A 12,423-nucleotide genomic window follows, 5' to 3' on the forward strand; every position below is an offset into this window, starting at 1 on the left:
GTCTATTGCCTTCAGCAGGCAGGCTCACCTCAGGGCTACATTTATTCCCCCTCCCCGCCCACCATCAGAATCATTTAAGCCCCCAATTGCTGTAATTTACCAAGGTGCCCTTTTGCATTCTGTTTTTAAAATGACAGTTGACAAGCTACCATATGTGACCAATAACTGCTACTCGGAGCTAAGATCTGCAGATGGTGATAGACGTGGCGCCTGGCATGCCATTAGCCATGGGAATTATCAATTATAGACTAGCCAAAATAAACTCTTCAGAAATTTCCTCTGGGTGTTAATCATTCTGAATCACATTCATTCTCGCACTTTAGGCAAAGATTCTTGACCTTATTCTGAGCATAAACACAAATATTAAATAATGTATCTATCATCACCTGAAGCTATGACTAACCTTTTTACCCCAACAACAGTTAGAATTAAAAATAAATAAATTAACCTCCAAAGCAAAAATGATCGAATCCCAAAGTTTCACTGACTTGCTTGATTTTCTACAAAATAAACTACGGTGTGAATTTTGCTCTGTGTCAATTCACATACTGAAAACATTACAATTTTATCCTTTAAAAGTAGAATAGCTAATTCCCTTCCTGCCATGAGTGCAGGGGACTGGACTAGATGACCTCTCGAGGTCCCTTCCAGTTCTATGATTCTACTATTCACACTGCCTTAAAATATTACTGTACAAGGCTGGGGAAGTAAATTAACTCAGTCGCCTTTCATTTCTGAAGACCTAGGTTCAAACCCTGCTTAGGTTACACAGTTGCATGTGTTTGGGGATCTTATAAGAATATTTGACTACAGCAGAATCATACACCAGCATATAATTTGGTATGGCTGGAGTTCTCTGTTATTGAATCTGCCCACAACATTCTAGCCAGTGTTATATCACTTTCATTAGCACTAGATTTAGCCATACAAATGTTGATTAAAACAACACATAAACACTAAAAATATTGATCTTAAAGACCTGATACAGCACCATATAGCTGAGGTCATCAAAAGTGTGCGTCACAAGGTTGTCTACTCCCCAGGGCTAATGTAAAACTCTTGCACAATGGAGCAAAATATTTCAATGTTTGTTTTTATTACTAAGGTCCAGAGAACAAGTCCCTTACTCCTGCTGATGAGTGTTTACTCACACAGGTAGACCCCAGTGTGAGTAAATGTTCACCAGTGAGAGCAAGGGGCTCACAATCTGGCTCAATGAGAGCTCATAAACAGTGTTTAAAAAATGGAATAAGGTATTTCCCAGAATCTCTTAAATTGACAACATCCCTTTAAATTTTGCTTCACTCTTTTTAAAAAAAATTAAACTTTTTTTCCCATTTGGTTTCTAAATTGATTATTTATATCTGGTTTCATTATCAAGCTTACAGCTATCAGTAAAAAGCTTGATGAGAGAGAATGTACAAAATTCTTCAAATTATAGAAAAATCCCCTTGGGATTTGATCCTTGGAGAAAAACTTTTTTAGTGAGTTTTAGATAAGCTAAACTCAAAACTACATACTAAAAAAAAAAAAAAAAAAAAAAAAAGTACTTTTTCTTTGATTTATATAATAAACATGAGAATCAAAACCAGGGGACCAGAGGATTTATTTGAGATAAATCACCTTTGATCATTATGCCACTCACAGACTGAAGCAGGGTTAAGGCACACATATTAATGGAGAAGTGTATGAAGTTAGCAATGACTTTTCTCAGTACTTCTTTTGTGAGGCCTTCTGTGATAGGGTGTACTGGCCCCGCACTGGAGCGGAAGAGATTAAAGCAGCGCTCTTAGCAGCAGAAGCCATGCCCCCTGCTGGGCATGCTCCAACTGCTGCTGCAGTATAAAAACGAGCAGCCTAGCTCAGTCTGGGCTCACTGCTGAGGAGGAAGGATGCACCTTGCCAGTACCAGCTGAGTAGCAGTCAGGATCCCAGATAGCCAGAGTAGGCGATGCTGAGGCCCAGGCACTTGTGGATGACCTAAGGAGATTGCAGTTACCACCTGAGGAGCCCAGAGACTGCAAAGACACTGTGACTTCAGCTGCAGGAGTCATGGTAGGATGTAGCCCAGGGAAGGATGAGCCAGGGTCCTGGCAGAAGTGGGTGTGTTGTGGGTGGATTCCTCACTAATTGTCTAGGGGAGCCCCATTGACTCTGGCTGTTGGGCTGCATTTCCCTGCAGTCCAGGGAAGCCCCATTAGCTTTAACTGCAGGCTCACCCCACCTTTCATGGGGTGTACTGGCCCTGTGACCCAAGTTCCCTCTAAGTTGTGCAGCCTTGCAGCAGGCTGTAAAGGGCTGTGCAGCAGGCTAGGGGTGGGTGGGAACTGGGAAGGGGAGCAAGTTGGAGCATCCAGGGCTGCTGTGGGCCTCTCCCCCTCTTCTGGAGCTCTGTGCTGCCGGTGGGAAGAGAGCTGTGGGGGAGTCCTCTGGTCCCAGCCCTCGGGCAGCCTGCCTGCACTGCCAACTTCTCATCTCTGGTTCTACCCTAGAGCCTGCACCCCCAGCCAGAGCCTGGCCCTGCACCCCAACCCTCTGCCTGAGCCCCTCATCCCTGGCCCCACTCTGCAGCCCTCACCCCTGCACTCCAACCCTCTGCCCCAGCCCTGAGCCCACCACACATCCCAAACACCTCATCCCCAGAGCTCTTGCCCCAGCCAGAGCCTTCATACCCCAACCCTCAGCCCTATGCTGAGCCCCCTCCCTCGCACATCACCTCCATATTGGTGCACAGAGCAAGATTCATTCTGCACATGAGTGGGGAAAAATTAGAGGGAATGCTGCCCATGACACCTTCTTTGAATCCCTGTTTTAAAAATTCCTGCCTCAAACCTACTTGCTTCTCCAACTATTACCCCATTTTCTTCCTCTTCTTTGCCCCCAGGCTCTTTGTTTGCCATCTACTCCTACTTCTTCAGCTTTTTCTCCTCAGACTCCTTCAGTATTGTTCTGCTCTTCATGTTCTACTCAATCTATACTTACCAAGACAACGTATAATCATGTAATGCTTAAAAACCTATTCTCATTGTTGATCTGATACTTTTTCAAGCACACATGGTTCAAGAATTTCATAAATTATTTTAGCTGCCTGACTTGCGACACTTTTTTAAAAGGCCTGATTTTCAGACACTGCTGTATACCCATCCTCTGAAAATCTGACCCCTTCAAAGCTTCAAGATGAGCAAAACCCAAAACTGGAGGCACCTAAAAATCATTAGTCACTCTGGAAAATCTTATCCTTGGACTCCTGGGTCTATTCTCCTTCCTAGTGATCATCCCATGATTACCTAGTTCTCTTCTTTTCTTTCCATTTTTGCCCCACTTGTTATCTTCTCCTCTTGTTGGCTTCTCTCAGGGTTCTCCCTTCTGCATATTATCCCTAGGTAACATAGTCCTCTTTCATAGCTCTAACTACAGCTCTAGCGTGGTGACTCTCAGAATCTCCTTCCTGTTGCCAACACTGTAAAAATTATGCCAAAAAAATGGGCAATTGGTCATGGGCAGTGAGTACCATAGGTTGAGGGAGGCTGTGCCACCCCAAACAGCCAGACATAGCCCTGTTTGTGCTCCACTCCCAGGTCCTCCCTCCTGCTTCCTGCTCCGTGTGTGGCTCCAGTCTACCTGCGCCACCCCCCCTCCTGGCGCTTTGGGGCGGTGGGGGAGCTAAGCAGGGCCCGGTGGCCGCAAGGGGTTGGTGGGGCTCTGGTGGGGTGTGTGGAAGGGGTGGGGCATCAGGCGGAAAGGGCAGGACTGAGGGCTAGCCTCCCCCACCTGGCAGTTAACGTGCCACCCACAGAGTTGGTGTTTGTGCTGCAGTGCAGACACAGTGCACAGATAGTAAAGGGGCTAGTGTTTTCTTTCCACCTCCTCCCTTGGTATCTGCTCTGGTGTATAAAGGCATAGAAAGACTGAGGTGGGGGGGAGGAGGAGGGAAGAGCCTTAAGCCAGCCTGCTCTGCACGCTACTATCTAGTAGGAGGAACAGTTAAAAAAAAAACACCTCAGTGAGGCTGGTCAAAAATTATTTTACTTAACTTTTTGGGGGGGTGGGAGGGAATTGGCAAAATGTATTGTAACTTTTCTTTTTTTTTTTTTTTTTTTTTGAGCAATGTAACTTCTCAGACAGCTACACATAGGCTAGGATGCACAACCATTGAGATTGGATTGCCATTGGAGGGCAATCCTGACCCCCAAAAAAGCAGCACTGGCTGTCTCTCTCTGTCTGGATATCCCACTACGCACTCAGACTCAACAGCTAAAATAAAATCTTACATTTCTTCATAAACTTTCCCTTCTCTTTCTCTGTTAACTCCAATATTCTCCCCAACACAAAGCTCAAGCTTGGTGTCATATTTGACTCCTCTTTTCTTCTTATATCCAGGTGTTGCTAACTCTTGTTGTAGAGACCAAACAACAACTTGAACTTCCATCTTTTCTTCTCTATTTCAACCGCTAGTATTCTGGTCCATGCCCAGTCATCTCTTCCCACAAAACACATGGGGAAACAAAACAGCTCAAAAGATCTGCTCTCAGTGGGGAATCTACCTTACCCTCAAAATGTAGGAGGAGGATTTATTTTTAGTATCATTCCATAGAAACAGATAAACTGTAAAACCCTGCAATAGGCAACTCTAAAATAACCTACTGTGGGGGGAAAGTTTCTTAATCTCAGACAGCTGTCTGAGATTGACTTATGTCCTGAAGCATGAAGACAGAGACCCCTAATAAGTGCTTTTCTTTGCTAGTATATCTGTGGATAGTCTTATCCATATAAATAGCTAATTGAAATTTAAATCCAGCTAAATTCTTGTTCCTAATGATATTTTGTGGCAAGTGAGTTCCACAGGCTAATTAACAGCAGTGTAAAGAGATTTTCTTTGATCAGTTTTAAATCATTTGGATTTTCCCCATCATGACCTGCTGTTGTGTTCTTGATCTGTTTTAGATTGTAAACTCCAAGGAGCAGGGATCTTCTCTTTCCATTTACTTGCAGATTGCCGTGGTCATCTACGGTAACATATATGAGGCACTGCATGTGCTTATACTGCTTTAGCAATACTAGACTTCTAGCTCCAGCCATTTCTTCACCTTTCAGAAGTATTGATGAGGCATCTTTGAAGGCAGAATCTTATCAGGCTTTTGTTCCAATTAAGCTTGATAATGAGGGGTATAAGAGCATTTACATCTGATGCACATTCAAGGACTTTAGAAAGCAATTTTACTTGAGCTGAAAATCTGAGCACCAGGACCTTTTGAAGATTAAATTTATCTGTGAAGAAAGGGTGGAGAAATTATACAGCTCTTTCCACATTAGAATATTTTAACACTGAGAGGAACAAGGCCACATTCAAACCCTGAGGACTACTTCATATCATTCATTTTAAAAAATTTTAAAAGATGATAAAAGGTCTACACCCCCTGCTCCTACAAGAGGGTGTGAGTGTTCAACTATTTGCATGTGTGTGTAAATTCACCCACCTAAGTAGTCCCATGATTATTATTCACATGCCTGCATGACTGGGTCCAGAGGCACTAGCCAAAAGCCTCTCCCCTTTGATTCCAATGGGAGCAAGATTAGGATTCAAAACTCTTTCCTGGATATGTAGAAATGCTACACAAAGCCAGAATATGACTTGCCCTGACAAGAACATGCAGAGGCTTAAGAGGCCAAAAGAGGGGGAAGGCAGGGAGAGGGGCACAGTTAACTCTCCAGGGCCACTACTCCCCCATCTGTGCAGGTGGCTGGTGAGTGGGCGGGCAGAATTGAGGAGTAGGTGGAGCCACAGCTTCACCACCTTAACACAGGAGCTAGCAGAGATGAACTGGTGCAGAGGAGGAAGTAACTTGCTACACTAGGAGCCGATTATTTCCTCACTGGAGCAGGGAGGAAGAAGAGACACATTTCATTCCTTAGCCTGCTCCTGAGGCACTAACCATTGTATCCTTGGGGGCAGCAGTTTTAGCTATTACCACGACAACCAAATACACAACGCTAACAATCACCCTTGAACTCAGGGCAGATTGTATGGCCCAGCCCTGAAACTGGAAAAAAAACAAGTGTGAAGACAAAACATGAATATTTAGGGAAATCCAAGTTTTATCTTCAATGCTGAGCAAAATTTTCTCTAGATGAATTACAAGTGATTTCCTATGATCTCATCCATTTCGCGGGGGGAGGAAATCTGCTTATTCACAAGAACTCAGTAAGCTCTATACAATGATAAAGGCAAACAGCTAATTATCACAAAACTAAAAATATATTTCCATAAATAAAGCTGGGTAGGGGCAACATGAGGCCTAGTTGTTCTTCACTCCGTAACCTTAACGCGAGTTATACATTTACATCAAGGGGAGAAGAGATGCCTTAGGATTTTTATAGGTTGCTATTTATTGACAGAAAAAAAACCCTCTACCACACAAAGGGCATATCAAAAAGAACCAATTTTGGGGTGTGGTGGTGTTCGGTTAGTTTGTTTTGTCAAATGCAGATCTCTACAATTATTAGCCTGAAGGATCCTGGTAGAGAATAAGTAAATATATATAAAGTACTAGCAGGACACTGCAATGCAAAAAGGATGTTAAATTGTTCAAGCAACGGGATGACATAACTAATACTGACATAATTTCCAGGCAGCAAAGCAAAACTAGGTCAATGTGGCTTGACCTATCTAACATAATAAGCATTTTTTCCCAGATTTTTACAATGTAGGCTGTGTCTGCAGGCATTAACGTCCTCTGTTATCAATGTATAGTGTTGTCACTCTGTTTTAATGTCTTATCACCATGTTGTGTTAATTAGACCAAAACAATATAGTGCACTTTTGAACTGTTTAACTCCCAGTTAAGAATCCTTACCTAACTGCACTCTCTTCTTTATCCAATCAGAAAAGAAGAACCATTAACTCTTTACAGCCACTGGTTTCACGAGGCATTGTTAAAGGGGGTATCTGCATCAAAATATATTAATCTCTACCAGTTGCTCTATTCAGTGCATTTTATTAGTTTCTAAAAAGGGACTGCAAAGCTAATTTATTTGATTAAGCAAACTGCATTGATTTTGACCCTGCTATATCATGCCAGAGCACAGGTGCAGATTTGTGCATGGAAGTGACTGGGGAACATACATGCAACTTGATTTCCGTCCACCCTTTGCCATTTTGTTTTCCTGTCCTAATTCTTTACCCAGACAGCATACTGAAAGTGACAAGAATCCTGCTGTCTCCACATTTCTCCCAAAGTAGCCCTGCCTTTGTTCTCTTGACACTGTCTTGCAGTTTTGCAGCACAAATTTCATTTTTCAGGAGACATGGGGAACTTGCTGGCTTTTAACTGCATTTTTTTCAGAAAATTACATCTTACATTTCTGCCTTTACTTGCTATATTGCAGCATAGCACATTAGTCTCAACCACAATACAAGTCTGATCCTTTTTACCGAAGTCTCCATTTGCAGTTTTACCTGAGAAAGTTTGGAACAGAATGCAACAGTTCTCTGGGTTCCCAGAACTGAGTGTCACCTTGTTATCCCCTCCCTGTAGCAACAGGTAGCCTCACTGGACTCAGTGAAGCGTTGGCTCCCTAAACCCATGCTACTCAAAGCACTCTTCTCTAGGCCATGCCAGTAGGGTTGCCAGTTTTGGTTGGATGTATTCCTGAAGGCTTCATCACATGACAATCTTGAATTAAACATTAATCTTTAATTCCTGGAGACTCCAGGACAATCCTGAAGGGTTGGCAACTGTACATGCCAGCCCTGTCTTTGCCATGCAGGTTAATAATAGGTGCACCCCAGTCCCCGAGTCCCTTTGAATCATTCCCCTGTGATCTCCAGCCCTTGACAATAACTACTCACAGAAATTCCAGATCCTCTACCCAGTTTTACCTTAAATCAGTTTCTATATAACACAGCACTTGTGAGCATAATAAAACGAGAGTAGGTTTATTTTAAAAAAGAGTGGAGATTGGTGGAAACATTTACAATAAAAAATAACAGAACTGGGTCTACATGTACCTTTCCTAACATAAGTTCTCTCTCAACAGGTCAGTTTGTTGCAGAGTTGGCTGTCTTCACAGAAACCAGAACCCAATTCTTCCATGATAGCCTATCTGCATCCTTTCACTAAGGAGGCTTCTCTGCACTCTAATATATGGAATCAGTCTTTTGCCTCTACTCAGACATGGAAATCCCCTGTCTGTTATGCCCTTTTTCACCTCAAGTGATTTTCATTGTTTGCTGTTGTCTTTGATGGTTTCCATCAATAGTCTTGGGATGGAGCAAGGCTAGATCATTGAGCCTTGCTTTAAATCACTGGCTAACCAAGGAGGGGTGACAGCATCCTCCTGCTTGAATGGACCATCATCAAGACATACTGGTAACATCCATTGGTAACTAACTCTTACTCAAAGTCCATAAAGCCTATTCCTTAAATATTACCCAAGTGCATATCATAATGATTATGAATCTTGACTATTTATAAGCTTTTTGTAGGTACCTTTTACATGTTACTCTTTATGGATAAATAGCCTGCGAGATGTGTGTTTGGTATAATAAGTGTTAGGTCTGGTGAGAGTTGTTTGCAAGAGACCAGGGACCCTTGGCCAACAGGCCTCTGTCAAACCTAGAAATTGCCAGACTGGATCAGACGAGGATCACTTAGTTCACCATCCTGTCGCTGACAGTGGCCAGCTTCAGAGGAAGGTATAAGAACTTTGCAACATGTGGATGTAGAATAATCTGACGTCCACTGTAGGTCTCCTCCTTGTCTCTAATAGAAACAGGCTTATGACCTGAAGCATGAGTTATAATTCCAAAATTTTTGGACCACACTGGATATTCTTGATCTAGAGACGGTTGGTAATTTTGCTGAGAATTTTCATTTTTCTATTGGGAAATCAAATTGAAATTTTTCATTTCTGGTCACGTCAGCTTGAATTGGAATATTTCATGTTTTGAGCTGAAACATTTCATTTCAAAATAGTTTGGCAAAACATTAAACTGAATTTCCCATCAGAGCATTGGTTTGAGGGTTTGCGGTTCAGACCCCATTCTCTATGGGCCAGGCTCCCTTGAGGACTATAATGAAATGTGGATTTCCCTGACTAAACTACTTACTGCATCATGAGTCACATGACTGTGGGAACATTATGGGGGATGTAGTCCAGCCATGGAGCCTAGTCTCCACAGGAGAAAGGGAACATCAGATGCCTGAACTACATCTCCCATGAGGTAATATGCTACTAGGGGAATACAGTTTAGTATTTAACAGGCTCAAAATGAAACATTTTAGATCAGTTCAGTAAACTGAAACGAAACATTTCATTTCAAAAATGTTAATGTTACCTTTTGTTTGAAAAGGTAAATTCTGAATCTCAATTTTTCTGGATCTATGTTCTGCAAAAAATTTGGGAAAGGAGGGAGACAGGCAAATGGGTTCATTTTCTAAACTTTTCTTGCTTGCCTAATTAGCAGAATTTAGCATTCTCCCTAAAATGCTGGGCCTGATCCTCATGTGATGTAAATCCTCAAAGCTCCATTGACTTCAATGGAAACTGCCAATTTATACCGGCATAGGATCTGGACCATTTTATTTAAACATCAAGTGATTCTGCTTATTATATTACTAATTTTACAGTATTATGGCTCAATCTAGCAAATGTTTTAAGCACATCCATAGCTTTATTCACATAAGTAGTCTGAAAGAAATTAATTAGAAAACTAGGGCTGTCAAGCAATTTAAAAAATTGATTAATTGCACAATTGTGCTATTAAAGAATAGCATTTAAATTTTTTGGACGTTTTCTGCACTTTCAAATTTATTTCAATTACAACACAATACAAAGTGTACAGTGCTCATTTATATTACAACTATTTGCACTGTAAAGAGATACAAGTACAATAATACAAACACTACCATGAAAGTTGAACTTACAAATATAGAATTATATACCAAAAAAACTGCACTCAAAAACAAAACCATGTAAAACTTCAGAGCCTACAAGTCCACACAGACCTCCTTCTTGTTCAGCCAATTCCTCAGACAAACAAGTTTGTTTACCTTTATGGGCAATAATGCTACCTGTTTACAATATCACGATCTGAAAGTGAGAACAGGTGTTCTCATGGCACTGTTGTAGCTGGCATCATAAGACATTTACATGCCAGATGCACTAAAGATTCGTATGTCTCTTCATGTTTCAACCACCATTACAAAGGACATGCATCAATGCTGACTGGTTCTGCTCAATAACTATCCAAAGCAGAGCAGACTGATGCATGCTCATTTTAATCATCTGAGTCAGATGCCACCAGTAGAAGGTTGATTTTTCTTTTTTGGTGGTTTGGGTTCTGTAGTTTCAACATGTGAGTGTTGCTCTTAAGACTTCTGAAAACATGCTCCACACCTCGTCCCTCTCAGATCTTGGAAGGCACTTCAGATTCTTAGCCCTTTGTTCAAGAGCAGTAGCTATTTTTAGAAATCTCACATTGGTGCCTCTTTTTGTGTTTTGTCAAATCCTCTCTGAAAGTGTTCTTAAAACAACCATGTGTTGGGTCATCATCCAAGACTGCTATAACATGAAATATGGCAGAATGCGGTAAGACAGAACAGGAAACATACAATTCTCCCCCAAAAAGTTCAGTCACAAGTTTATTTAATGCATTATTCTAATGAGTCATCAGCTCTACTGATGGAAGAATGTCCTCTGGAATGGTGGCCGAAGCTTGAAAGGCTAAACATTCTTATGCCCCGTCTGGTACATAAATACCTTGCAACACCAGCTACAAAAGTGATATGCGAACTCCTGTTCTCACTTTCAGGTGACATTGTAAATAAGAAGCAGGAAGCACTATCACCCATAAATGTAAACAAACTTGTTTGTCTTAGTGATTGGCTGAACAAGAAGTAGGCCTGAGTGGACTTATAGGCTCTAAAGTTTTACATGGTTTAGTTTTTGAGTGCAGTTATGTAACAACAACAATCTACATTTGTAAGTTACTTTCATGATAGAGATTGCACTACAGCACTTGTATGAGGTGAATTGAAATACTTATAATTTTTATAGTGCAAATATTAGTAATAAAGTGAGCACTGTATACTTTGTGTTGTAATAGAAATATTAATGTATTAAAATATATCCAAATATATTTAATACATTTCAATTGGTATTCTGTTTTAACAGTGATTAATCCCAATTAATTTGAGTTAATCATGTGTTAATGGCACTTGACAGCCCTACAGAAAACACATGTGAGTAAAGTAACACATGTTACTTTACATGGTTAAGTGTATGCAGGAGCAGGTCCTATTATGTGGTGCTTCTACTCCCCTCCCCCCCAATATTTAAAAGTCAACTTAGAGGACAGGAAGTCAGTGCTTTTCACCTCTTTTCCTAATCTAATTACAAGATTTATACTAATTCCCCTAAGCAACATTGTCATTAATGTACAAGTAAAGATGTGATTCTGTTCCCCTTACAAAAGATTAAGATGTATTCTAATATAACATTGCAGCTGACAACATAAATGTCAGAACATTTTCTGTTAAGGATATAAGTAACTTCTCCATTGTAACTTTTTCATTGCATGATTATATTGTACTCTGCTCACCATGTCAGCCCATAACAAGAGGCATAGGGTGTGGGTTTGACTTGGTATAGAACTGGAACAATACTTACGTTTTTAGTACCAAAAATCTGAAGAGAAGTAGCCCTAAATACAACATTTAAAGTATACATCAGATTTTGCATGTCAATCATTTCCAACTACACACCCCTATACCAACTGGGCAATTAATTAAATGCTATGCATCACTGAATCTCACCAATAAAATGTCACAGGGCCTAATCCTCTGCTACTTCAGTAAATGAGTTTTAACCTTTTACTTCAGTGGACCAGGCTCAGGATCAAAACACACACTTTGAGAATTCTGACACAGAGTTTGGGAGTTAGTCAATAGTCAAGGTGCAGAATTAAGTGATATAGTTAAGCAGGTAGCATTCCAAAGCTTCCTAGAGAAAAAAGTGCTTGCCTACCAAAGAGACTCTGCAGAGCAGACTTCACCCATGCCTGGAGGAGCCCTGTGGAACAGGATTAACTTCACCACAGCTGATATCAGTGGATCAGGTAGTTCCACATTGCAGGACCCAGTGGTGCAGACTTCTGTAGACTTGAGCTGACAGGCACAGGGGAACCAACCTTTGATGTCCCCCTGATTACTACTCTAACTGGACCCATGAATGGGGTTCTGGCAGATGGGGATTGCTTCATGGGTAACACTTCCAAACATCAACCAGCTTGTCAAATAATACATTGCATCTGTGGAACCAGCCATACGCCTGACACCATACTCCTGACCCATTGACTGGGTTTTGCTTACCTTCCTGTATATAGATATCTATGTGGCTAGCGTCTCACACTTGTTTTGATTT

General features: G+C 41.3%; 1 protein-coding gene across 8 annotated transcripts in view; it reads right to left on the bottom strand.

The window, feature by feature from the left end:
• Positions 1 to 12,423, bottom strand: part of MID1 (midline 1) — a 317,531-nt gene that overhangs the window by 162,677 nt on the left and 142,431 nt on the right. Inside the window, exon 1 of one of the 8 annotated variants that reach the window (XM_043537804.1) lies at positions 12,028 to 12,186. The exons of 6 other annotated variants lie outside the window; for them this stretch is intronic. The gene's annotated coding sequence lies outside the window, so the exon portion shown is untranslated. Of the gene's footprint in view, positions 1 to 12,027; positions 12,191 to 12,423 lie in introns of those variants that run through there. One more of the 8 variants, XM_043537807.1, reaches the window with a different exon arrangement.

The sequence above is a fragment of the Chelonia mydas genome, chromosome 1 (assembly GCF_015237465.2).
Source record: "Chelonia mydas isolate rCheMyd1 chromosome 1, rCheMyd1.pri.v2, whole genome shotgun sequence".
Taxonomy (NCBI): Eukaryota; Metazoa; Chordata; order Testudines; family Cheloniidae; genus Chelonia; species Chelonia mydas.